Source organism: Pan paniscus, chromosome 7, assembly GCF_029289425.2.
Source record: "Pan paniscus chromosome 7, NHGRI_mPanPan1-v2.0_pri, whole genome shotgun sequence".
Lineage (NCBI taxonomy): Eukaryota > Metazoa > Chordata > Mammalia > Primates > Hominidae > Pan > Pan paniscus.
In genome coordinates this window covers 38561605-38584469 of record NC_073256.2, presented here as the reverse complement: position 1 = coordinate 38584469, position 22865 = coordinate 38561605, and positions in this window count along the sequence as shown.

Below are 22865 nucleotides of genomic sequence, written 5' to 3'. Positions count from 1 at the left end.
GAAAATATTTTGAAGAGTATTAAGGTACAAATCCTACCAGTTATTCAAATATACTATAAAGATATAGTTATTTTAAAATTATGGTATGATGCTTAATTACAGATGCATAAACAAAACAAAATAAATATTCTAGAAATATGACCTAATGCATGTGTGAGTCTTATATATAATATATAATAAAGAAGGCATTTCAAGTCACTGGATAAATGATGGATTATTCAATAAATGATTGGGGAACAACAAGGTAGCCCTTTGGAAAACATAAATCCCTACCTTCTTACATTAAAGTATTTTCCAAGTAGTTCATAAGTATTAACATAAAAAACTCCAACAGGTATGTAATAATAAATTGTATCATTTTGTTAGGAGTTTTAAAATAAGAGGCAACACCCAAGAGTCATGAGAGAAAAATATTAGTAATTTTATTGAATAAAAATGTGTGCTTCACAAAAACCACCTGTATTAGTCCATTTTCATGCTGCTGATAAAGACATACCCGAGAATGGGTAATTTATGAAGGAAAAGAGGTTTAATGTACTCACAGTTCCATGTAGCTGGGAAGGTCTCACAATCATGATGGATGGTGAAAGGCACTTCTTACATGGCAGGGGCAAGAGAGAAAATGAGAATCAAGTGAAAGAGGTTTCCCCTTATAAAACCATCAGATGTCGTGAGACTTATTCACTACCACAAGAACAGTATGGGTGAAACCGCCCCCATGATTCAATTAACTCCCACTGGGTCCCTCCCACAACACGTGGGAATTATGGGAGCTGCAATTCAAGATGAGATTTGGGTGGGGACACAGCCAAACCCTATCAACACTATAACAAAGCTAAAGACAAAAATAATTAACAACGGTATTATAAGACATGTGATCCAACAAAGCGTTAATTTTTATAAAGAGTTTATGAATAAGAATCAAATCAAATAGAAAAAAGCAATAGAAAATCAAATAGGATCCAATTAAATAGGAAAAAAAAAGTCAAGAACTCCAGAAAATAAGAAAGTAAATATCTGAGGTTTTCAAAGTTAGCCTTATTATAAGAAACAAATGAAAATAAGTCTCTGTTTTTAATCTATCAAAATGTCAAAGGTCAAAAGGTTATTAATAAAGCTTTTATGAATGTACAGAAGTAGTATACCCTTAGATTGCTACAAATTAAAGGCAGAGCAGTTTGCCAATAACTTTCAAAATTATAAATGCCCATATCCAGTTATTCCATGCCCAGGAATAGATCCTACAGGTACACCCGCATGAAATGTGCAAAGAGGGATGTGCAAAGATATTCACTGGAGTATTGTTTAGTAATTAGTTAATAGCAAAAACCCGAAAGCCTTCAAATGTCCATAAATATGAGAAATGGTAAAGTAAATGATTGTGCAATTGATTGAATACTCTTTGGACATGAAATGCGATGCAGCCGATTTGTATGGGCTGAAATGGATTGGATTGAGTTCCTAGGTGTATTAGGAGACAAAAAGTAAGTTGTAAAACCATGTTGGTGCAGTGTGTCTGTGTGTGTGGCTGTGTTTGTCTCTGTGTGCACGTCTGTGGATAAGATACTTCTGGAAAATGACATGCAGAATTCACTAAATTGGCTTCTGAAAATGTATATAATATGTATACATGTAATATTAGCTAATATATAATATGTAACATTATATATTATATAATATGTAACGTTACATATTATAGTATATGTAATGTTATATATTACATTTAATATATAAATACCATTAGGTTTTAAAATATATGTTTTGCTCTTTTAAATTTAAAAATAATAAAACTTTTATCATTAATATTAATAAGAAAAACTTCTTATTATCTGCCTTCACAGCACGTCACTCATATCTCTTATTGTTAATTTTCAAGTGACATTTGTAAGCTCACATGTTATTATCCACATATCTCTATCAGCCAATTACATTGTTGACTGTTTTTTAACTCCTTTGCTTTCCCTATGATACTGCTGTAGAGTTACAAAAATCATAAGTTTTCAAATGATATGGGCATGGACTATGACTCCTTATTAAATATAGATGTGTTAAATTCTGAAATGATCAAATACTTCACCATATTAGGCATTTACAGATGGAAAATTGAAAGGAAAATTGTCAAGGGAAGAAAGAGAATATCAGAAAGGGAAGCCAACCAGGTGAGTTGGTTTGCGCCTGTAATCTCAGCTGCTCGCGAGGCTGAGGTGGGAGGATTGCTTGAACCCAGGACTTCAAGACCAGCCTGGGAACACAGTGAGACCTCATCTCAAAAAAAAAAAAAAAAAAAAAAAAGTTAAAAAAAATGGAAGGCTTCCAGTTACCCTGCAAATAAGTGGGCCCTGAGAACTGAGTCACGCAATTACCAACTACTTAGTAGGAGAATTGAGATCAGAAACAAGGTCTCAAAAAACAGTGATAGCAGCAAAACAGTCTCTGCCCTGGAAAGACTGACAAAGGACAAATATGAAAAATAATTTTACAAGAAAATTTGTGTATACTTGTAAGATACTATCAGAAAAGTAAGCATCTTGTGTTTCTGTGATCTCCTTCTGTTATTTCACGTTTCCCAAACTCACCTGTGAGAAGAATTACCCAATTCTCTGGAGAGCATAGAAATCTAGAAAATTTGCATTTTTTTAAACAGGCAACTCAAGGAAATCTTATAATTAAGCCACCTTACAAAACATTGCTTTATCTCACTTCACTCTCAAAACAAGCCACTGAGGTAAGTAAAATATATACTCTTTATTCCTGTTTAACAGATAAGGAGACTGAGGCTCGCTGAGTTTAAGTGTCTTCCCCTTAGTCATAGAGTAACATCTCTGAACTTGTAACATTTCTTTTTTTAAATATGTATTTCTTTCTTTTGTAGTCTTCCAATAATTATTCACTTTCAGCAATTAGAAAACAAAAATATTTTATGAATGCTAGAATATCCACATCTTAATTAAGGCTGCCATTGATAAATATACCACTGGATGAAACTCCATTCTTTAAGTACCAAGAAATGAAGGTTACTGAGGGTGGACATAAACCAGAACCTAGAAGCTTACATAGATTCTACCCAACTCTTCCTGTTTTAGAAGAAAAACATGGAATAAAAAGGAGAAGGGGGAGTCTTGCAAGTCGGCAAGCAAATTCTGATTTGCCACTAAATCATGATTTTTTCTCCACTAGAAACCCTTTTCTAAGACAATGTGGGAGGAGGAAGTAGTTGCATGAGTCATGCTGCCACTTGTCTTAAAAAGAAAAGAAAAAAGTGAAAAATGATTTTCTTTTCTTTTTTTTTCTTTCTTTTTTTTTTTTTTTTTTTTTTGAGATTTAGTCTCGCTTTGTCACCCAGGCAGGGGTGCAGTGGCACAATCTCGGCTCACCGCAATCTCCACCTCCCAGGTTCAAACGATTCTCCTGCCTCAGCCTCCCAAGTACCTGGGACTACAGGTGCGTGCCACCAAGCCCAGCTAATTTTTTGTGTTTTTAGTAGAGACAGGGTTTCACTGTATTAGCCAGGATGGTCTTGATCTCCTGACCTCATGATCCGCCCGCCTTGGCCTCCCAAAGTGCTGGGATTACAGGCATGAGCCACCACGCCCCGCCAAAAATAATTTAGGGAGAAAAGAGGAAGCAGTGCCTTGAACCCACACGTGTCCACCAGACATAGGAAAGAGGCTACAAGCTAAGCTTTTTCAGGGTTACCTGACTGGAGGAAACGCCCTTCCATTTCACCCCAAGGTATCTTTTGTGGCTTTTTGCCCCAACTTCAAAGTGTAGTTGAATTTTAGATATTCAGAACCACTGGGGAATTAGTTATTTCTCAGGGCTATTTTGTATTTTAATAGTTGATAGTCTATGCCTTTGAGCACCAACATCTGAACTCATTCTAGTTGTTTTAGGATAGAAATCAATATAAAATACATCTTGGCAGCCTTGTGTACAGACTATACTGAGCAGAGTCTGACTTTTTCATAATGATTAAGGGGCATCACTAGAAATATCAGTCCTGGTAGGTTGCTATAACTATAGTGATTCCAGGCTGAGCCTGAGGAATTATATTTGAAATTTTGAGATGACCTTGTTGCCCCTAAGCTGAAACTGAATATTTTTTTATTTGCTTTGGAATGAGTTTATTTACACCAAAGGCCTTATAAAGAGCAAAAAGTTTCATTTTGTGGCACAAAATCAGAATGATTTGAAATTGACGTGCCATTTCTTTACAGCTGATTTTTTTAAAAAAAAAAATTTAGTACCTAGTATCTTGAATTGTTAGTGATTTTTTCACAGGTCTTTTTTCTGCAATTAGACTGAAAACTCCTTAAAAGAAGGGACTGTGCACTGGGCCTTTGGGTATTACCCATAACAGTGTATTATAAAAACAGGTACCTATCAAATATTTGTTGTTTAGAATGATACTGAAAAGAGCAAGATGTCTGAGCCACCTGGAAAGGCTTTAAACCCTTGTGATGAGTGGGAAGGAGAGAAAACTGAATAAACTGCAAAAAGGATTTCCACCCTGAAAGCCATTTTCAGGGCCAGCTTGAGAAGACCCAAGGCTAGGGGAATATTAAAGACCAAAATAAATCACTAAAGAAGATCTATGTTATGGAGAGATTTTTCAGTCTTCAGAGATAGGAGCATTTAATATCATAAATGTGATGGTTAATACGCAGTGTCAACTTGATCGGATGGAAGGATACAAAGTATTGATCCTGGGTGTGCCTGTGAGGGTGTTGCCAAAAGAGATGAACATTTGAGTCAGTGGGCTGGGGAAGGCAGATCCACCCTTAATCTGGTGGACACAATCTAATCAGCTGGCAGAAAAATGTGAAAAGGAGAGACAGGCCTAGGGTCCCAGCCTAAATCTATCTCCCTTGCTGGATGCTTCTTGCCGTCGAACATCGGGCTCCAAGTTCTTCAGTTTTGGGGCTCAGACTGGCTCCCCTTGCTCCTCAGCTTGCAGACAGCCTATTGTGGGACCTTGTAATTGTGGGAGTTAATACTTAATAAACTCCCCTTTACATATGTGTGTGTGTGTGTATATATATATATATATATATATATATATATATATATATATATATATATAATCTCCTATTAGTTCTGTCCCTCTAGAGAACCCTAATACAATAAAGATGCTAATTCTCTTTAGATAGACTTACAGACTCTAGGTTGGATGCAACTACAGTGAAAATTCCCAGTGAGATTTTCATGGGCCTTGACAAACTGATTTGAAAGTTAAAACAGGGAGGCATGGCCAACAATATTTGAGATGCTTCTGAATAAGAAGAATAAGGAGGGGGACTTATCCTACTAGGTATCAGAACTTATTATGAAACTGAAGTAAGAAAGTGTAATACTGGGACAGAGATAGGAGATAGACAAACTGAATGATGGGACAGAAGGTCATGCAATAGGGCCAATACAGAAAGCTGATATATGACAGGAGGGGATGAAATATCAGAGGCAAATAAATGGAGCTAAAATTAAATAATTATTCAGTGGTGGTGAGCGAGCATAGAATTGCATCTCTACCTTATGTTATACACAAAATGAAACTTAAAGTGATTTAAGAACTTAAATGCCAGTAGGAAATCCTTAAAGGTTTTAGTAGAAAATATAGGTCAACATCTTTCCTTTCATAGAGCAAAGGATTTCTTGAACAAGACACTTAACAACTGAAAGTTTAACCAAATTAAGAAGTATGTTCATCAACACGATTTAAAGTGGGAAAAGGATCTGATGGCAACAGTTTTAGACTTCGCAGGCCACGTGGTCTCTGTCTTATCTTCTTTTTGTTGTAGTGGTTTTGTTTTTACAACTGTTTAAAAGTATAAAAACTATCCTTACCTAAACGCCATACAGAAACAGGCCATGGATTAGATTTGACCAGCTAGTTGTAGTTTGCAGATTTCTGCTTTCAACAAAGTGAAAAAACAAGATACACACTGGGAGAAGACATTTTTTAACACATCCAGTAGTCAAAGGATTCGCTAATATCAGGAATATAAAAGATACGGCCAGTGCAGTGGCTCATGCCTGTCATCTCAGCACTTTGGGAGGCTGAGGCGGGCAGATCACTTGAGATGAGGAGTTCAAGACCAGCCTGGCCAACATGGTGAAACACTGTCTCTACTAAAAATATAAAATTTAGCTGTGGGTGGTGGTGGGTACCTATAATCCCAGCCACTTGGGAGGCTAAAGCAGGAGAATGGCTTGAATCCGGGAGGCAGAGGCTGCAGTGAAGTGAGATTGCACCACCGGACTCCAGCCTGCGGGACAGAGCCAGACTCTGTCTCAAAAAAAGAAGAATATAAAAATATAAAAGATCAACTAATTTATAAGAAAATGACAAACAATAGGAAAACATGTAAAAATCATAAACCTGCATTTCACAGGAAAGGAAGATTTTTGTTCAGTAAACATATAAAAATGCCCTCCTTAATAGCAGTCAATACTTTAAGCTTTGCAGTCCATATATTCTCTGTCAGGGTTAGGGTTAAATATAATTTTACACTTATTTGATTATTAAAAATTGATACAACGGTCATTACCAAGTGCTGGAGAAGATCTTTTAATCAATCAGAGCTTTTTTTTTTTTTTTTGAAATGGAGTCTCACTTTGTAGCTCAGGCTGGAGTGCAGTGGTGCGACCTCGGCTCACTGCAACCTCCGCCTCCTGGGTCCTGGTTCAAGCAATTCTCCTGCCTCAGCCTCCTGAGTAGCTGGGACTACAGGCACACACCACCATGCCCAGCTAATTTTTGTATTTTCAGTAGAGACGGGGTTTCACCATGTTGGCCAGGCTGGTCTTGAACTCCTGACCTTGTGATCCCACCAACTCGGCCTCCCAAAGCGCTGGGATTACAGGCATGAGCCACCGCTCCCAGCCCAATCAGAGCTCCTATACATTGCTGGTGAGGAGGTAAATGGGTTCAACCACTTTGGAGAACAATTTGGCATTATCGTATAGAACTGAACTTTCATGTACCCAAGGACTCAGCCATTCCATTCCTAGATATACAGCCAAGAGAAACTCTTGCACATATAAATCAGAAGATATGCCAAAAATGTTTATAGCTGCACTGCCTGTAGTCATTAAAAAATGAAAACATCGAAATGCCCTTTGTATTAGTTTCCTGTTGTTGGTACAACAAATGACCACAAATATGGCTACTTGATACAGCACAGATGTGTTATCTTACAGTTCTAGAAGTCCAAAGGGGATCTCACTTAGCTAATATCAAGGTGTTGGCAGAGCCACGTGTGAAGGCTCCATGGGAGGGAATCTGTTTCCTCTCTTTTTCTGACTTACAGAGGCCACCCATGTTCCTCAGCTCAGGGCCACTTCCATCTTTAAAACCAGCGATGGCTGGTCAGTCTTGGTCCTCCTGCATCCCTCTGACGCAGATGATTCTGCCTTCCTCTTCCACGATGGCTCTTATAATTATATTGGGCCCACTTGGATGATCCAGAATAATTAACCCATTCCAAGGTCAGCTGATTATCAACTTTAATTCCCTCTGCAATGTTAACTTCTCTTTGAAATACACTGGCCTACATGCTGGATTTTCCCAGCTCCCATATTCCCAGGCTCCAGGGACAAGGGCATGACTTCTCCAGAGGAGCTGTCATTCCACTTTTCCACATCCATGAGAGGAGAATGTATAAATACATTTTGTGGATACGATAGAATATTATGCAGTAATAAAAATGATGAAATGTAGCTAAGTGCAACAATATGAATTCCTCTTCATAACATAATGTTACAGAGGAAAAAAGAAGCAAGTTCTCAAACTATGTAAAGTAGGACATCTTTTTTAGTAAGCCCCAAAACAGCAAGAATTAAATAATGTGGTTCACTCCCAATCAACCCTACCCCCTCTCAATAATTGTCTTCACTACTAGCCACCTAGTTGCTTAGGCCCAGGTCCTGGGGCTTGGCTAACACACATTCCAATGGATCAGTAAATCCATTTCAAAATACATCCTGAGCTTGACCAGTTTCCCCATTTCTGCTGCCGTATACTTAGTTCAATCTGCCATGGTCATTTGTCACATGAATTAACCCAGTAGCTCCTTCATTTATTTTTCTGCTTCCACTCTTGACCGTTATAATAATCCACCCTTTACAGAGTGACCTTTCTAATGCATAAGTTGGATTACAGCATTCCACTGTTTAAGCCTTTTAATGACTTCCAATTATAACCAGCATAAAATCCAAAATTCTTTGCAAGGCCTACAAGGCCCTGTGAAGCCTGCCCCCACCTGCCCATCCCAACTCATGTTAAGCCACCTGCTTCACTCTTCCCAGACTCACTGGCTCCCTTCTTCTTCCCCAAACAAGCTCTTTCCAGCTTGGGGCCTTTGCACTCTTCAACCACATATCTCTCCCCAGGTCTTCAGGTGGCTGCCTTCTCTATTCAGATGGCCGCTTCTCAGGGACCCTTCTCTAACATCATTAAAGCATCAATTCCAGTTACTCTTTAGAACATCATTTCATTTCTTAAAAATAACTTGTGCATTTTTTTCCTGTGCATCCCACGGTAAGTAAAAGAGTAGACTTGGGAGTAAGTCTAACTGTGTGACATTGGATCCCTTAAACTTGCTAAGCCTCAGTTTTCACATCTATAAAATGGGGGAAATAATAGCATGCATCTCATAGAGTCATATGAGAATTAAATGAGTCGATATACAGAAAGTACTTAGAGTCTTGCACCCAGTAAGAAGACCCATGAGTGTTGGCTGTTCGTCATTGTCTGCCTTTCCTTCTTAGGATGCGAGGTATTCTTCATAGGTGTTGTGTAGCCTAGAGAGTGGTGAGTACTCCATGAACATCTGCTGCCTGCTGCCTGCCTGCCCCTCTGAAGTGCGGTGATTATATTTGTGGATTAGCTCCTTTAGGGATGGAGTCAAAGCAAAGTTCAAAGATGGACTAAATTTATAGACTATAACTCTATATAGAAATATACCAAAATGATAGTATCAGTTGAGTTATGGAGTTGTTACCTACACAGAACATGTTTGCAGGTAGGTAATTTTTTTCTTCTGTATTTATTAAAATAATTATGAGTAAATAAAATTTTAGGACTTTGAAAATTAAAAAAATCAATATAACTAACATTTTATAAAATGATATCCTAAAAGTATAAATTTCTTTGTTATGTGAACGCGTGCGTTTTTGGTTCTGTTTTATTATGATTTGTGTTGAGTCATTTCCAAATTGTGGATGACCTAGTTTCAAAAATGGAACTGGACAACTAATTTCTGTAAGAATCCCTATGGAGATGAACTTCTGTGGTTTTTATTTAAGACATTTTAAAAGCCAAAAGACATGTTCCAGAAGACAAATAGAACATAACTTTGGCTTGGAGACAAAATGTAATATTTACCAAAGAGACTAAATTGTTTATGTGCAAATGTGTGTGAATCCTTTGCCCCAAGAGATTCCATTTGTGGTTAATTTCCACTCATATGACTTTTCCAAATAGGATTCTCCCCTGAAGTGATGCCATTGTAAACTAATTTAGAGTGGGAGCATCCTTAGAGAGCCTCAGGGTCTCAGAGTTATCACTAGAAGATTTGGTTAGGAAAAACACATCATATGGGGCCCTCTAGGAGTTATCATCTGGATGAAACTCAGCTCAGATGAAATTCAGGGAAGCGTTAGAAAGAAAAACTATCCTAAAATGGCTAGGTAAGGGAAGATGCATTCATTTATTCATTCAACTAATATTGAACTCCTACAAAGTGCTAACTCAGCACTGTGCTGGGCACATGGGCTCCATCAGTGAACAAAACCTAGAATGATCACTGTCTTATGGGGCTTCCATTCACATGGGAGGTGGAGGGGCGATCCATGATAAGTAAATGAGATAATTCTGGGGGCGATAGGTGCCCTGAAGAATGAATCAGCTGGGTGAGAGTGACAAGAGAGAGATGTGATTCTAGAAAATGCACTCAAGGAAGCCCCTTTGACATAGTTGTCATCTTCACTGTTAGACCCTAATCAATACTCTTAATCAATAGAAGAAGCAGAAGCCTGAATCCCCGAGGAAGGAGTAGAGCAGATATCCAGGGAAAAAAACATTTGGTCAGAGAGGAGAACAAGAGGGAGCTTGCTGGGGGATGGCCAGTGATCAAGTGATGTAAGTACCTCCTTGCTCCCCCAAATCACGCCCTCTAACAACACAACCGCAATCGTATCTTTTGTCAGCTTCCAGTTGTAGGAATTGCTTATGAGTGAATAGGATGAGCAGGAGAAGGTGCATGGTGGAGAAATTAGGTCAGCAAGACAGTTGCGGTAAGATTGTGGAAAGCCTTGAAGGCTGGTGAAAAGGGCTGTGAATTTTATTCACTCTGAGATGGGGAGCCCCTGGAACATATTCAGTGATAGCTTCTGGCTCATGGTTTTTGTTTTTTTTTTTTAAGTTTAAATGTTTTTAATATTTACTCTCGAGGTGTGTGAAGAATAAAAGAGAGAGGTGGAAGCAAGGAGACCATTTGGATATTGCAATAATTTAGTGATAGCTGATGGTGGCTTCTCTTAGGATGTAGCAGTGGAAATAGAATTACTCACCTTCTGGATATATTCAAAGAGAGAGTCAACAAGATTTCCTGGTTGGATGGATGTGGGATATGAGAGAAAGAGAAAAAGCAGCACAATTTCTAGGTTTTTAGCCTGATTAAACGGAAGAATGGAGTTACTGCTTTCTGAGATGGGGAAGATCAGATGGGAAACAGACACTTGGGAGATTAGTCAAGAATTCAGTGATGCCCATGCTAAGTCTGAGATGTCTATTAGACATACAAGTGCAGATGCCTAGTGGATAGCTTGCTATGTGAGTCTAGAGTTCAGTGCGGAGGTCTTGACTGGAGAGAGAAAGTTGAAATTCACCGATCTGTATTTGAGGCTATGGGATATAATAAGATCAGCTGGGTAGTGAGTGTAAAGAGAAGTTATCTGAGGACTGAGCCCAGGGCCAGAGGAAGGATGATGAGGAACCAGCACAGGATCCTGAGACAGAGTAGGTACAGATCTAAGGGGTCAAAAGCTACCCCCCACAATAGCCAGGCCAAAAGACTGTTAAGGAAGAGAGGGAGTGATCACTTCTGCTGCGGGTAGATGAACAAGCAAAGATCTCAGAGTGTCTGAACTTTGGATCTGGCACGTGAGGCAGTTGTGGAATTTGACAAGAGCATTGTCCATGGACTGGTGTAGATGAAAGGTTGACTGGAGCAGATGTAAAAGAAAAGGCAGGGAAGATGGATTGAGGGAAGGACCTGGAGACACTACTTACAGACTACTCTCCCTTTGACTGTTGCTGTAAGGGGGAACAGAGAAGTGGGGTGGTGGCTAGGAATGGATGTGGGAAAAAGTTATTTTAAATTACAGAATCTTTGTATATTGTTGATAATAATGATCTAGTAGTAGGAAAAATGATGATGGCAAGAAATACAAGGAATAATTACACAAGTAATGCCCTTGGGCAAGGGAAAGGGAAGAAAATCCAGCATGTAGGCCAGGCATGATGGCTCACGCCTGTAATCCCAGCACTTTGGGAGGCTGAGGCAGGCAGATCACCTGAGCTGAGGAGTTCAAGACCAGTCTGGCCAACGTGGCAAAACTCCGTCTTTACTAAAAATACAAAAATTAGCTGGGTAGTGGTGGCATGCACCTGTAATTCCAGCTACTTGAGAGGCTGAGGCAGGAGAATCGCTTGAACCCAGGAGGTGGAGGTTGCAGTGAGCTGAGATCACACCACTGCACTCCAGCCTGGGTGACAGAGCAAGGCTCCCTCTAAAAAAAAAAAAAAAATCCAGTGTGTATCTGGAGTGCAGATGAAGGCGTTTATGGGAACATGGACAGGTAACTCCACTGTAACAGGCAGAGACATAGCACACATGTGTAGAAGATTTGATGGCAAAAGCTGGCCTTGTTGGGCAGACAAGATCTAGTTTTTTCAGTGGTTTGCAACTCCAGCTACATATTAAAATCACATGGTGACATTAAAAAATACCAATGAGAAATGCAAATTAAACCACAATAAGACACACCTGTGAGTATGGATAAAATGAAAAAATACCGACAATACCAAGTTCTGATAAATATTTGGAACGACTAGAATGGCCACACGTGGTTACTGGGATTGCAAGAGTGCAGCCACTTTGGGAAACAGTTTGGCAGTTTGGTAGTTTCTTACCACTTGGCCAAACAATTTCACCCTACAGCATGGACCTGAGAGTTCTATTATAAATAACTAAAGACCAGAAGTAACCCAAATGTTCGTCCACAATCAGCACTGCTGGCTTAGTGGTATCATGAGAGATTCTCCAAAGTCCTTCAACAGATGAATGGATAAATAAACTGGTGCATCCACACAAAAGAACAGTACTTGGCAGTAGAAAGGAACAAACCCTTGATCCACACAGCAGCTTGGATTGATCTCAAGTACATTATGCTGAATGCAAGAATCCAGTCTCAGAATGCCGCATGCTTCATGATTCTATTTACATCCCATTGCCAACAGACAAAATTACAGTGATGGAGAACAGACCAGTGGCTGCCCAGGGTTGCAGGGGAATTGAGTATTTCACTATGAAGAGGTAGCTTGAGAGGGTAATTTGGGGTGAGGGAACAGTTCTGCATTCATGTATTAAAACTCATACAATTGTACATCAGTTAAAAAGGCAATTTTAGGCAGGGCGCGGTGGCTCATGCTTATAATTCTAGCACTTTGGGAGGCCAAGGTGGACAAATTGCCTGAGTTCAGGAGTTTGAGACCACCCTGGACAACATGGTAAAACTGTATCTCTACTAAAATACAAAAATTAGCTGGGCAAGGTGGCGGGCACCTGCAGTCTCAGTTACCCTGGAGGCTGAGGCACAAGAATCTCTTGAATCCAGGAGGTGGAGGTTACAGTGAGCCAAAATTGTGCCACTGCACACGAGCATGGGTGACAGAGCAAGACCCTGTCTCAAAAAACAAAAAAAAAATTGGTAGATTTTGAGTAGAGCAAATGAACCTCTATAATGTGGTTGAGTGGGCCTCATCTAATTAGTTGAAGGCCTTAAGAATGAAAGACTGATCTCCTCCAAGAAAGAGAAAAATCCTGCCAGCTGACTGCCTTTGGACTGAAGCTGCAATATTATCTTTTTCCCAGGTCTCCAGCTTGGCAGCCTATGCTGAAGATTTTGGATTTGTCAGCTTCCACAATCATGTGAGCCAGCCTGGGTGTGCTGGTTTATGCTTGTAATCCCAGCACTTTGGGAGGCCGAGGCAGGAGGATAACTTCAGCCCAGGAGTTTGAGACCAGCCTGGATAATGTAGGGAGACTTTGTCTCTATTAAAAAAAAAAAAAAAAAAAAAAAAAGACTCTTACTGATAGCAAGTACCCTGAGGGAGTGTGTGGTGGGTAGACTCCAATTTTTGCTGAAGGTGGCAGTGGAGACATCCCCCTTCCCCTGTTTCCAGGGCTGCCCCAAGACAGAGGGTCCCCTCTGCTGCCTGGCTGGCCTAGCCAGAGTTCCAGCTCTTCTGGAGATCCTGCACATCTCCTGAGAGCTTTGACTCAACCCCTTTCTTGTTTGAAATGTTTTAAAAATAACCATGCTTAAACTCCACCCAGCCCCCGCCCCCACCCCTGCCCCCAAATCCTTACTCAATTATTGGGGAGGGGAGGAAGATGGATTTTTTTTTAATTTTTTTAATTTTTAAAGTGCTTTACAGGCAGTTATAATAGGCAGCCAAAGATAAAAGGCGTGAGTTCAATCAAGACAGTGAAGGCACAATTCAGGAAGAGTTTTAGATTAAGTGGTACTTTCCTGATGAATGACAGCAAGTTGCAGAGGGCATTGGGCCAGACTGTCAGGGTGTGCAGGCCCTCTGGGCATGGGGGTCTGGCCAAGACGGTCCGTCTGGGGATTTGCAGGCTGACCCCCACTGGGCACAAAAAGACTAACCCTGGTGGTCTTCAGGGGGATTGTGGCAGTGAGGCTATGAGGGTTGGGGAAGGGCCAGGGGTCTTGACTGAAGCACTGGAGCTTTATGAATCTTCCCTAAGCTGTTCTAACAGCTACGCAGTCAACAAGGGAAGTGCAGGGAGGTGGTGGGTGCTCACTGTGGAACAACCAACAAAGGATGTGAGACAAGAGGGAATATCCTACCCGTTTCCTCTGACAATGGGAGAGGGTGGGTTATGGAAAGATCCTCTCTATGTGGTCATCCCCAACAAGGTTAAATTTACATGCTGAATACGGTCGCACATTTAAAGTACTTAAAGCAGTGCCTACGGCATAGGAAGAGCTTAATTAATAAAGGCTAAGCAGAAAGTGAAAGAGATGTCTCTGAAAATGCTTTTCCTTTCTGTGTATCAGTGTAAGAATTTTTTTTTTTTTTTTTTTTTTTTTTTTTTTTTTTTTTTTGAGATGGAGTCTCTAAAAACAGGAGAGCCCTGTTGCCCAGGCTGGAGTGCAGTGGCATGATCTCAGCTCACTGCAACCTCCGCCTCCCAGGTTCAAGCGATTCTCCTGCCTCAGCCTCCCGAGTAGCTGGGACTACAGGCGGGTGCCACCATGCCTGGCTAATTTTTTGTGTCTTTAGTAGAGACACAGTTTCACTATGTTGGCCAGGCTCATCTCAAACTCCTGACCTCGTGATCCGCCTGCCTCGGCCTTCCAAAGTGCTGGGATTACAGGCGTGAACCACCATGCCTGGCCCTGTAAGAATTGTTTGTCTTCAAAGAACTAATGTAGTTGACAAAGCCAGTGCATTTACCCATCAGATCTCTTTTCCTGCATCTCCTGGACCTGGGGTAGATTCTCTGATTTGGCACATTCTCAAGATTGATGGCAAAAAGTTTCCTGCAAATACATTCCAGAAGACCCATGATCCAGAATCCATTTCCAGGGCTCTGCATGGCTGAAAACATAGGCAGAACACGTGAGGAAATGTTCCACTGAGCTCAGCTCCTTTTGGAGTCTCCAGAGTTGGGATTTACTGGTCCAAAGGCTGTGTCTCTCTCTGTCTCTTTCACTTCTTTTCCATAATTGATCCCAGCAGAATTCTGTGAGAGGAGTAGGAAGACAATATGTCTTCCGTTTACTCTGATGGGCCCCTCACACATTGAAGTTTCTCGTTCAGTGCTATGAAGCAAGAATTTATGTCTGCTTTGGAGATCATCTAGAACACGTATTGAGAACTTACTCCTTACTGTGTGTTGGGACCTGTGCTTGCTCTCATTCCTGTAATCTCATGATATTTATGACAATCCTTTGAAGTAGGGTAGGGGAGTCATTAAGATTTTATAGACAACGAAGCTTAAATTCAGAAAGCTGCTCATCTAAGGCCATGGAGTGAGTTGGTAGCAGAGCTGGGATTTGAACTCATCACCTCCCCAACAGACCTTTCTTCTCCTCTAAGTGCTGTGACCCACAGCTGTGTCCTGGAATACAGTAAGCCTCTGTGGCAGTAAATGTCCCTTGGTATCCCCCTAAGTGCTGGCTTCCTCTTGGACTGGGTCATCCAGTGGGAAGTGAGATTATGTTAGATCTACTCCCAGCCATTCACATCAGCGGCCCCATTTGTTTCCCAAGACTCAAGGGTCCCAAGGGTTTGGAAGCACAAAGAAGTGCCTCAGGACACCCAAGTCCTGGCTCCCTAGACTGATTTGTCTCCAGGCGCCAGTGTCCTGACCCCTGGTATATCTGCATTCCTCATCTTCTTCTGTCTGTTGCAGGGACAGGAAGTGGGGAAATCACTGACCTTTGACTTAAGAGGAAACACTGAGAGAATAACAAGCAAATTCAAGACGACTGTTAATCAGATGTTCCTGCCATCTCCAGATGGCTATCTCCATGCTGGGGGCAAAGGAAGGGAGCCTGCCGGGCCAGTCTGTTTTTTGAGGCGTGGCTTCTCTGTGGCTTTTCTGTGGGTTCCTTGGTCTGAGTACCAAGAAGCTGTTGCTTCCTGGGATGTTTAAAAATCAGTCAAATATGGAACTTAAACACATAATTCATCCAGGGAGCCAAAGTGGCAAAGGTGGGGCTAAGAATTAGAACTGGGTTTCTTGTCTCTTTATTCAGTGCTCTTTCTGATAACAGTATAAAGGACAATTTCTAGAAATATTAAATTTCTATTTCGAAAACAATGTGAAGTTTTCTAAATAACAGGTGGAGATACTGCCCCCTGTCTATGAAGTTCCCAAAGCTGGGTCAAATTTGGAAGACATAATTTCTTACACTGATACATAGAAATAAAAACTGTCTTCAGAGATATAATCCCTTTAATTTCCTCCCCAACCTTTATAACCTCTTATGGTGGGCTAGGCACTGCTTTAGCAATATAAACTGAGTTAAGGCATTTAATCATGTATGTAGCTTTAATCATGACCACATTAAAGATATTGCTCGAAAATCATAGCATTGGCTAACGCTCATGTCCAGATGCTGACAGAAGTGTTTTGCACATGTTACCTTATTTAACCAAAACTCCTCCTCTGAGCTCTAGACCCAAATCACCACCCACCACTTCAATATCTCCTGTTGAGTGTCTCAACAACACATTGAGTTAAACATGTCCTAACGGAAGTGTGTGCTGCCCCGCCCCATCCCAGACCCTCCCAGTGTCCCCTGTGGCAGTGAACAGCATCTATTAAACAATACCTAGACTGAGGAGTTGCCCTTGACTCCTCCCTCTCCCTTGCACCCCATTTTTGATCCATCACCAAATTCTGTGGATTTTATGGAACCCTATGTTTCTCTCAGGCCTATCCACACTTCTCTACCTGACTACTGTATTCCAAAATACCATCATTTCTTACTTAGATTTTGACAGAAGCCTCCTAACTGGTCTACCCATATCTACTGTTGTGCTCCTTGAAGTGTTTTCCAAATTGCATCCAAGATAATTTCCTTAATAAGACAAATATTAACATATTCTCTTTTTAAACACACATTAACAAGTCCCCACTGCTCTTAGGATAAAGACAAAACTCAGTATGGTGAGGAGGGCTCTGTATGGGGCTGCTGCCTCCCCTGCCCCCTTGGTTTCTATGGCATTCTCCTGCCTCTGCAGCTATACTGTACTTCTTTTAGTCTTGTTCCATATAATAGTCCCAACAGTCACAGGACCTTTGCACATACTGCTTCTCCTTGTCTAGTTAAATCTCTCGTCATTCATATCTCGGCCTTCCCTAGCCTTTAAGATTAATGAAAATCTCTCCCATTCCATCTTTTCATAGCATCATGGACCTCTCACTTATAAGATTTGTCATAATTATTATTTTTATTTATTTATGTGGTTCATATCTTTCTTCCATAAGGGCAAGTGTATCTATAATTGCTCAAAATTGTATTCCCAGTGCCAAGAATAGTACCTAACCTATAGTAGACGCTCATTTTATAGGTGTTATCTGATAGACGAATGAAATGAATAAACAGATTTGCCCAGCATGGTAGAAATCTTATTATGCTGTCACTTGTATTTCAGTAAATTTTATACTGATTATAGAAAGCCTTCCTTCTGTAATATAAATATAATGGGGTCACAAGCTCAAATGCTCGCAGGGTCAGGCAGGTACTGAAAATGACAGGGTAGCCCCCATCTAAAGGAGGCAACCATGGGGAATTATAGGCTTAGAGATTCTTCAAGGGAAACTATATATTTGAATTTTTTTCGCAAACTTTTCTTGTGGGTTGAAAAAATATTGGAGTGGTCAGAAAGATGAAGAAACGGAATGGGGAAATTTTTTTAAATGTTGCTTACAAGGTATAGTGGGTTGATTAACACCTCCCAAAAATTCATGTCTACCCAGAACCTCAGGATGTGACGGTGTTTGGAAATAGGGCCTTCGTAGAAGTAATTAGTTAAAGATTGAGGTGAGGTCATATTGGATTAGGGTGGGCCTAAATCCAGTGACTGCTCTTCCCATAAGAAAAGGTGAGGACACAGAGAGCTTTACAAAGTCCGTGTGAAGAGAGGCAAAGATTGGAGAGATGTTTGCACAAGCCAAGCGTAAACCGGAAAACTAACAGAGCAGATTTTTTAAAAGTAGGACTGAACATTAGTTGGATGAGACTTGGGTACATGGAAGTAATTAGAGGCCTTTGCTGGTGGCATGGTGGCATTCCAGAGGAGAGGTTTGAAAAGTGAAGAGGGACTGAGAAAGTGAAAGTCATTGTCTATTCCTACCCTGACCCACCCATCCCCCCACACACCAGTCCCTGCTGTGAAAAGAGGCTTCTTGGTAAACCTGATGTCTTGGGGGTATTGCCTGCCTGCAGGTCTGTCTGAAACACACAGAGATGAGGGACTTCCAGTCCTTGGCCATCTCCCTATGAACACGTGAGACAGGCTGGGTGCAGGACCAAGGAGAAGTTTGGCTCTGCTCAGGGACCATGACATGGCTCAGGTGAGAGAAGTGAAAGAACCTGGTAGCAGGAGGAGTTGGGGGAGCTGGGGACAGAGAGCAGCTGGGGAAACGAACGTGACTGCGGAGGCCGTGCCAGCCAGCATACCGCCAGAGAGCCCTAGGCACCATCCTGATAGATGTCAAGGTCAGGCAGGGTTAAGAAAAGCACGTCAGGAGGCCCAGCCAGTCAGCAGGAAAGCTGGCAAAGATTCCAAGCAGTGGTGATAAGAGAGGAGTCACGTGGATGTACCTTGTCGTTCTAAGGTACCTATTCTTGGCTGGACTCTGGCAGCAGAGGCATGTGGACTGGGATTTGGTGCCTTTAGAGAGGAGTCTGGATCTAAGGAGATAGTGCTGGAGGAAGTCACCACTGCCCCAGGGGACCCCTGCAGTAAACTGATCGAACGGCAATGGGAGTTTATAGACTGTACAGATGACACTGCCAGCCATCAGAGATGGTGGAGCTTGGTAGAACATGACTGCTTTCCATCCCTTAGCCTGGACATCCCTGGTAAAGGTTAGGACCCAAGGATCAACATGATTGGCTAAACTTAAAGCAGTCATTCCAGCACTGGATGCTTTTAACAAGGTCTCTGTCTTGCCCTAAGCCTTAATCTCTCTTGGATAAAATTTGTGCTTTATTTTGAAATTTGTGGACAGTGTGACTCAAGTGTCTGGGCCTCAGCTGGGATGGTTGGACCTCTCTTTCCCTCTGTGGGATTTCTTATAGACAGGGAGCCTATCCCAGGCCTCTTTGCAACTTGGTGGTCTCAGGTTTCAAAAGGGTAAAAGTGGAAGTTGCAAGATCTCTAGAGGCCTTTCCCTGGTTTGTGCAATGTTGAACTTCTCCCTCTGTGAGATTTCTTATACTCAGAGGCTACCCAGAACCTTTTCAGAGTTTAGCGCTTTCAGATTTCAAAAGGATAAAGATGGAAGCTGCAAAGTCTCTTGAAGCCTTGCCCTGGTACTCACACTATGTCACCTCCCCACATTCTATTGGTTAAAGCAAGTCATAGCCCTGTTTCAAAGGGTGGGGAAATAGACCCAATTTTGATGGGAGGAGCTACAAAGAAACTGTGACCATTTGTCATCTACCACATCAAACCACTGTGTTCCTGGACTTGAAATCAGGTGCAGAATGATGTAAAAATCATGGGAAAATTGCTGGAGTTAATTCACCACGTAGGAGACATTTGGAGAAGACAGTATATTAACTAGTTCCTGCTACCCAGACCCTGGATGCCCTTTCCTGTGCTTTCCAACCCTGTTTCTTTGGCTTCTCCTTGGATTCTGTGAACTCTACTATATCTTTCTAAAAAAATTCCTTTTGTAATTGACTTGGATAGATTGGTTCTGTTGCCTGCATTTAGTGAACCCTAGTATAAATTCTCCTTCATGGAGGTACTGTAGGGATCAAATGAGATAATGTAAATAAGGCACTTAGTAGGGTCTAGGTCCATAAAAAGCACTTAAGACATTTAGTTATTGTAATTAAATTAAAGTGATTTGAACTTCGGAAGGGTGACTAGAAAGAAAGGTATAAGTAAAGAAGTATGACATTAAAAAGAGTCTTGATCTAGGCCAGGTGCGGAGGCCGACACCTGTAATCTCAGCCCTTTAGGAGGCTGAGGTGGGTTAATCACTTGAGGCCAGGAGTTCAAGACCAGCCTGGCCAATAAAGCAAAACCCCGTCTCTACCAAAAATTAAAAAAAATTAGCCAGGGATGTAGTCCCAGCTACTCAGGAGGCTGAGGCACAAGAATCGCTTGAGCCCGGGAGGCAGAGGTTGCAGTGAGCCAAGATCACACCACTGTACTCCAGCCTGTGTGACAGAGCGAGGAAAAAAAAAAAAGTCTTGCTCTGTCTCCCAGGGACACTATGAGCATTGGCGGTGACGCTTGTCTGGCACCACATGCGGGCCACGACTCTTTTTTTTTTTGAGATGAAATCTTGCTCTGTCACCCAGGCTGAAGTGCAGTGGCACGATCTTGGCTCACTACAACCTCTGCCGTCTGGGTTCAAGTGATTCTCCTGCCTCAGCCTCCCTAGTAGCTGGGATTACAGGCACATGCCACCATGTTTGGCTAATTTTTGTATTTTTAGTAAAGACGGGGTTTCAGCATCTTGGTCAGGCTGGTCTTGAACTCCTGACCTCGTGATCCACCCGTCTCGGCCTCTCAAAATACTGAGATTACAGGTGTGAGCCACCGCGCCCGGCCAGGACTCTTTTTTATGACTTCTACAGACAGGCACAAAGAACCTCAGTCCAGTCATTGGGAGGCTTTACTGTTATTTTTATGTGATTTCATAGTAAATTTACTGTCTAGAAAAGAGAATAGTGCCTGCCCAGAGACTGCCACTTTCTATATCACAGTTCCTTCAGAGTGCTAAAAAAGACATTAAAGCAAATACTAGGGACATATTAACAATAGTGATCCAGACCAGGTATGCTGTTCTTGTTCTCCTGCCGATGAGATTATATTCTCTGGCAGATTCACTCTTTGGGAGATCTGGTCTTTAAAAATCTGAAACAGAATCAGTAACATGGGAATGTAGTATATGATTATTAAAATAGCATCTCAACATCAGTGGGGGAAAGTACTACTCAATAAGTGATGATTGTGGGAATCATTTAGGGGTAAATGCCTCAACCACACACCAGGATTAACTCCACATAAATCCAATATTAAGATTTTTTTTTAAAAGATTAATTAAAGGACTAGAAGAAAATACGGAAGAATTATTTTTTATGTCTTTGTAGTAGAAAAGCCTTTCTCAGTATGACTCATAATCAGTAAGACCTAAAAGACTGATAAATTTGGCAACACACAAATTTGTTTGTTTGTTTGTTTGTTTGTTTGTTTGAGATGGAGTCTCGCTCTGTCGCCCAGGCTGGAGTGCAGTGGCACAATTTCTGCTCACTGCAAGCTCCTCCTCCCGGGTTCATGCCATTCTCCTGCCTCAGCCTTCCGAGTAGCTGGGACTACAGGCACCCTCCACCACGCCCAGCTAATTTTTTTTCTGTGTTTTTACTAGAGGCGGGATTTCACCGTGTTAGCTAGGATGGTCTCGATCTCCTGACCTCATGATTCACCCGCCTCGGCCTCCCAAAGTGCTGGGATTACAGGCGTGAGCCACCGTGCCCGGCCCAACACACAAATTTAAAGAGTCGTTCATGATAAAACACACACACGTACATGTCATAGCCAAAGCTAGTTGATAAGTGACAAACCGAGAACAAATATTTTACAAACCATGTCACAGACCCAAGGTAAATCCGCTGAATACACAAAAAATCTCTAAAAATCAAAAAGAAAAAACAACCTAATGGAAAAATAAGAAGCAATTTAGAAAAAAGGAAATAATAAATAATTTCTACCCATTGTCCATTTAGGAATAAACTTGTTAAACACACATATGGAAACATGCACAACTTAAAACTATACTGAGATAGCATTTTCACCTCTCATATTGGTAAAATCTTCAGGATTTGATAACACTCATAGTTGGCAAGGCTGTGATGAGGAAATTGGTACTTTCAGACATTTCTGTTGGGAGGGTAAATTAGCACAACCCTGTCAGAGGCCAATTTGTCAATAAATACTAAAATTGTAAATACCTACGCTTTCTGCCTGGGAATTATAGTTTTAGGAATTTCTACTACAAATACACTCACATACATATGGAATAACTTGTAACAACAAAGTTAAGAAGTAATTTAAATTTCCATCAATAGGGGACTGTTAAATTATGGAATATATATACAATGGAACTCATTCAATGGTTAAAAAAAGAAACAAAAGAAAAGGAAATAAGAAAATTTTCTATGTACTGATGTGGAAGTTCCTTTAAGATTTCAAGGGAGTAAGTATGGAACAATGGGTATAGTGTGACATCATTTGTGGTTAAAAGGCGGAAAGGAGGGGATAATGTATTTTGAAATGGACAAATGCCTTTGTCTTCATATTTATCCAAAAGATCTGGGAGCTCACAAGAAACAACAAAAACCTAGTAACAGGAGGCAGTGGGAATTTGGAAGATGGGGAAGGGACATCTTTTACTGTTATTTTTGCTTCTCCAACTTCTTGAATGTATTGTTTAGCTAAGAAATAGTAAACATTTTGAAATCAAACAAACAAGGAAACAAATTAGGTTATTGTCTTTTAAGGAAGACTCAGGAGTTCAAGTCCTTCAATGTATTGAAGCTATAATGAGAATAATTATGACTCTTACAGTGTAAGCCTATACATTTTACAAAATATCTTCTCCTCCGTGATAGCTCTAAACTGCACGATTGCTCCCTTAATTCTTAAAATGACTTATGAACCTGGTTTTGTTATCCCCATTTAGGAACCGAGGAAATCGAGCCTCTGAAGTTCAGCAATCCCCAGATCTCACAGGTTGACACAGAGCTGGAGCATAAGCCGGAGTCTCCTGGCTCCAGACTGACCTCCAACCATG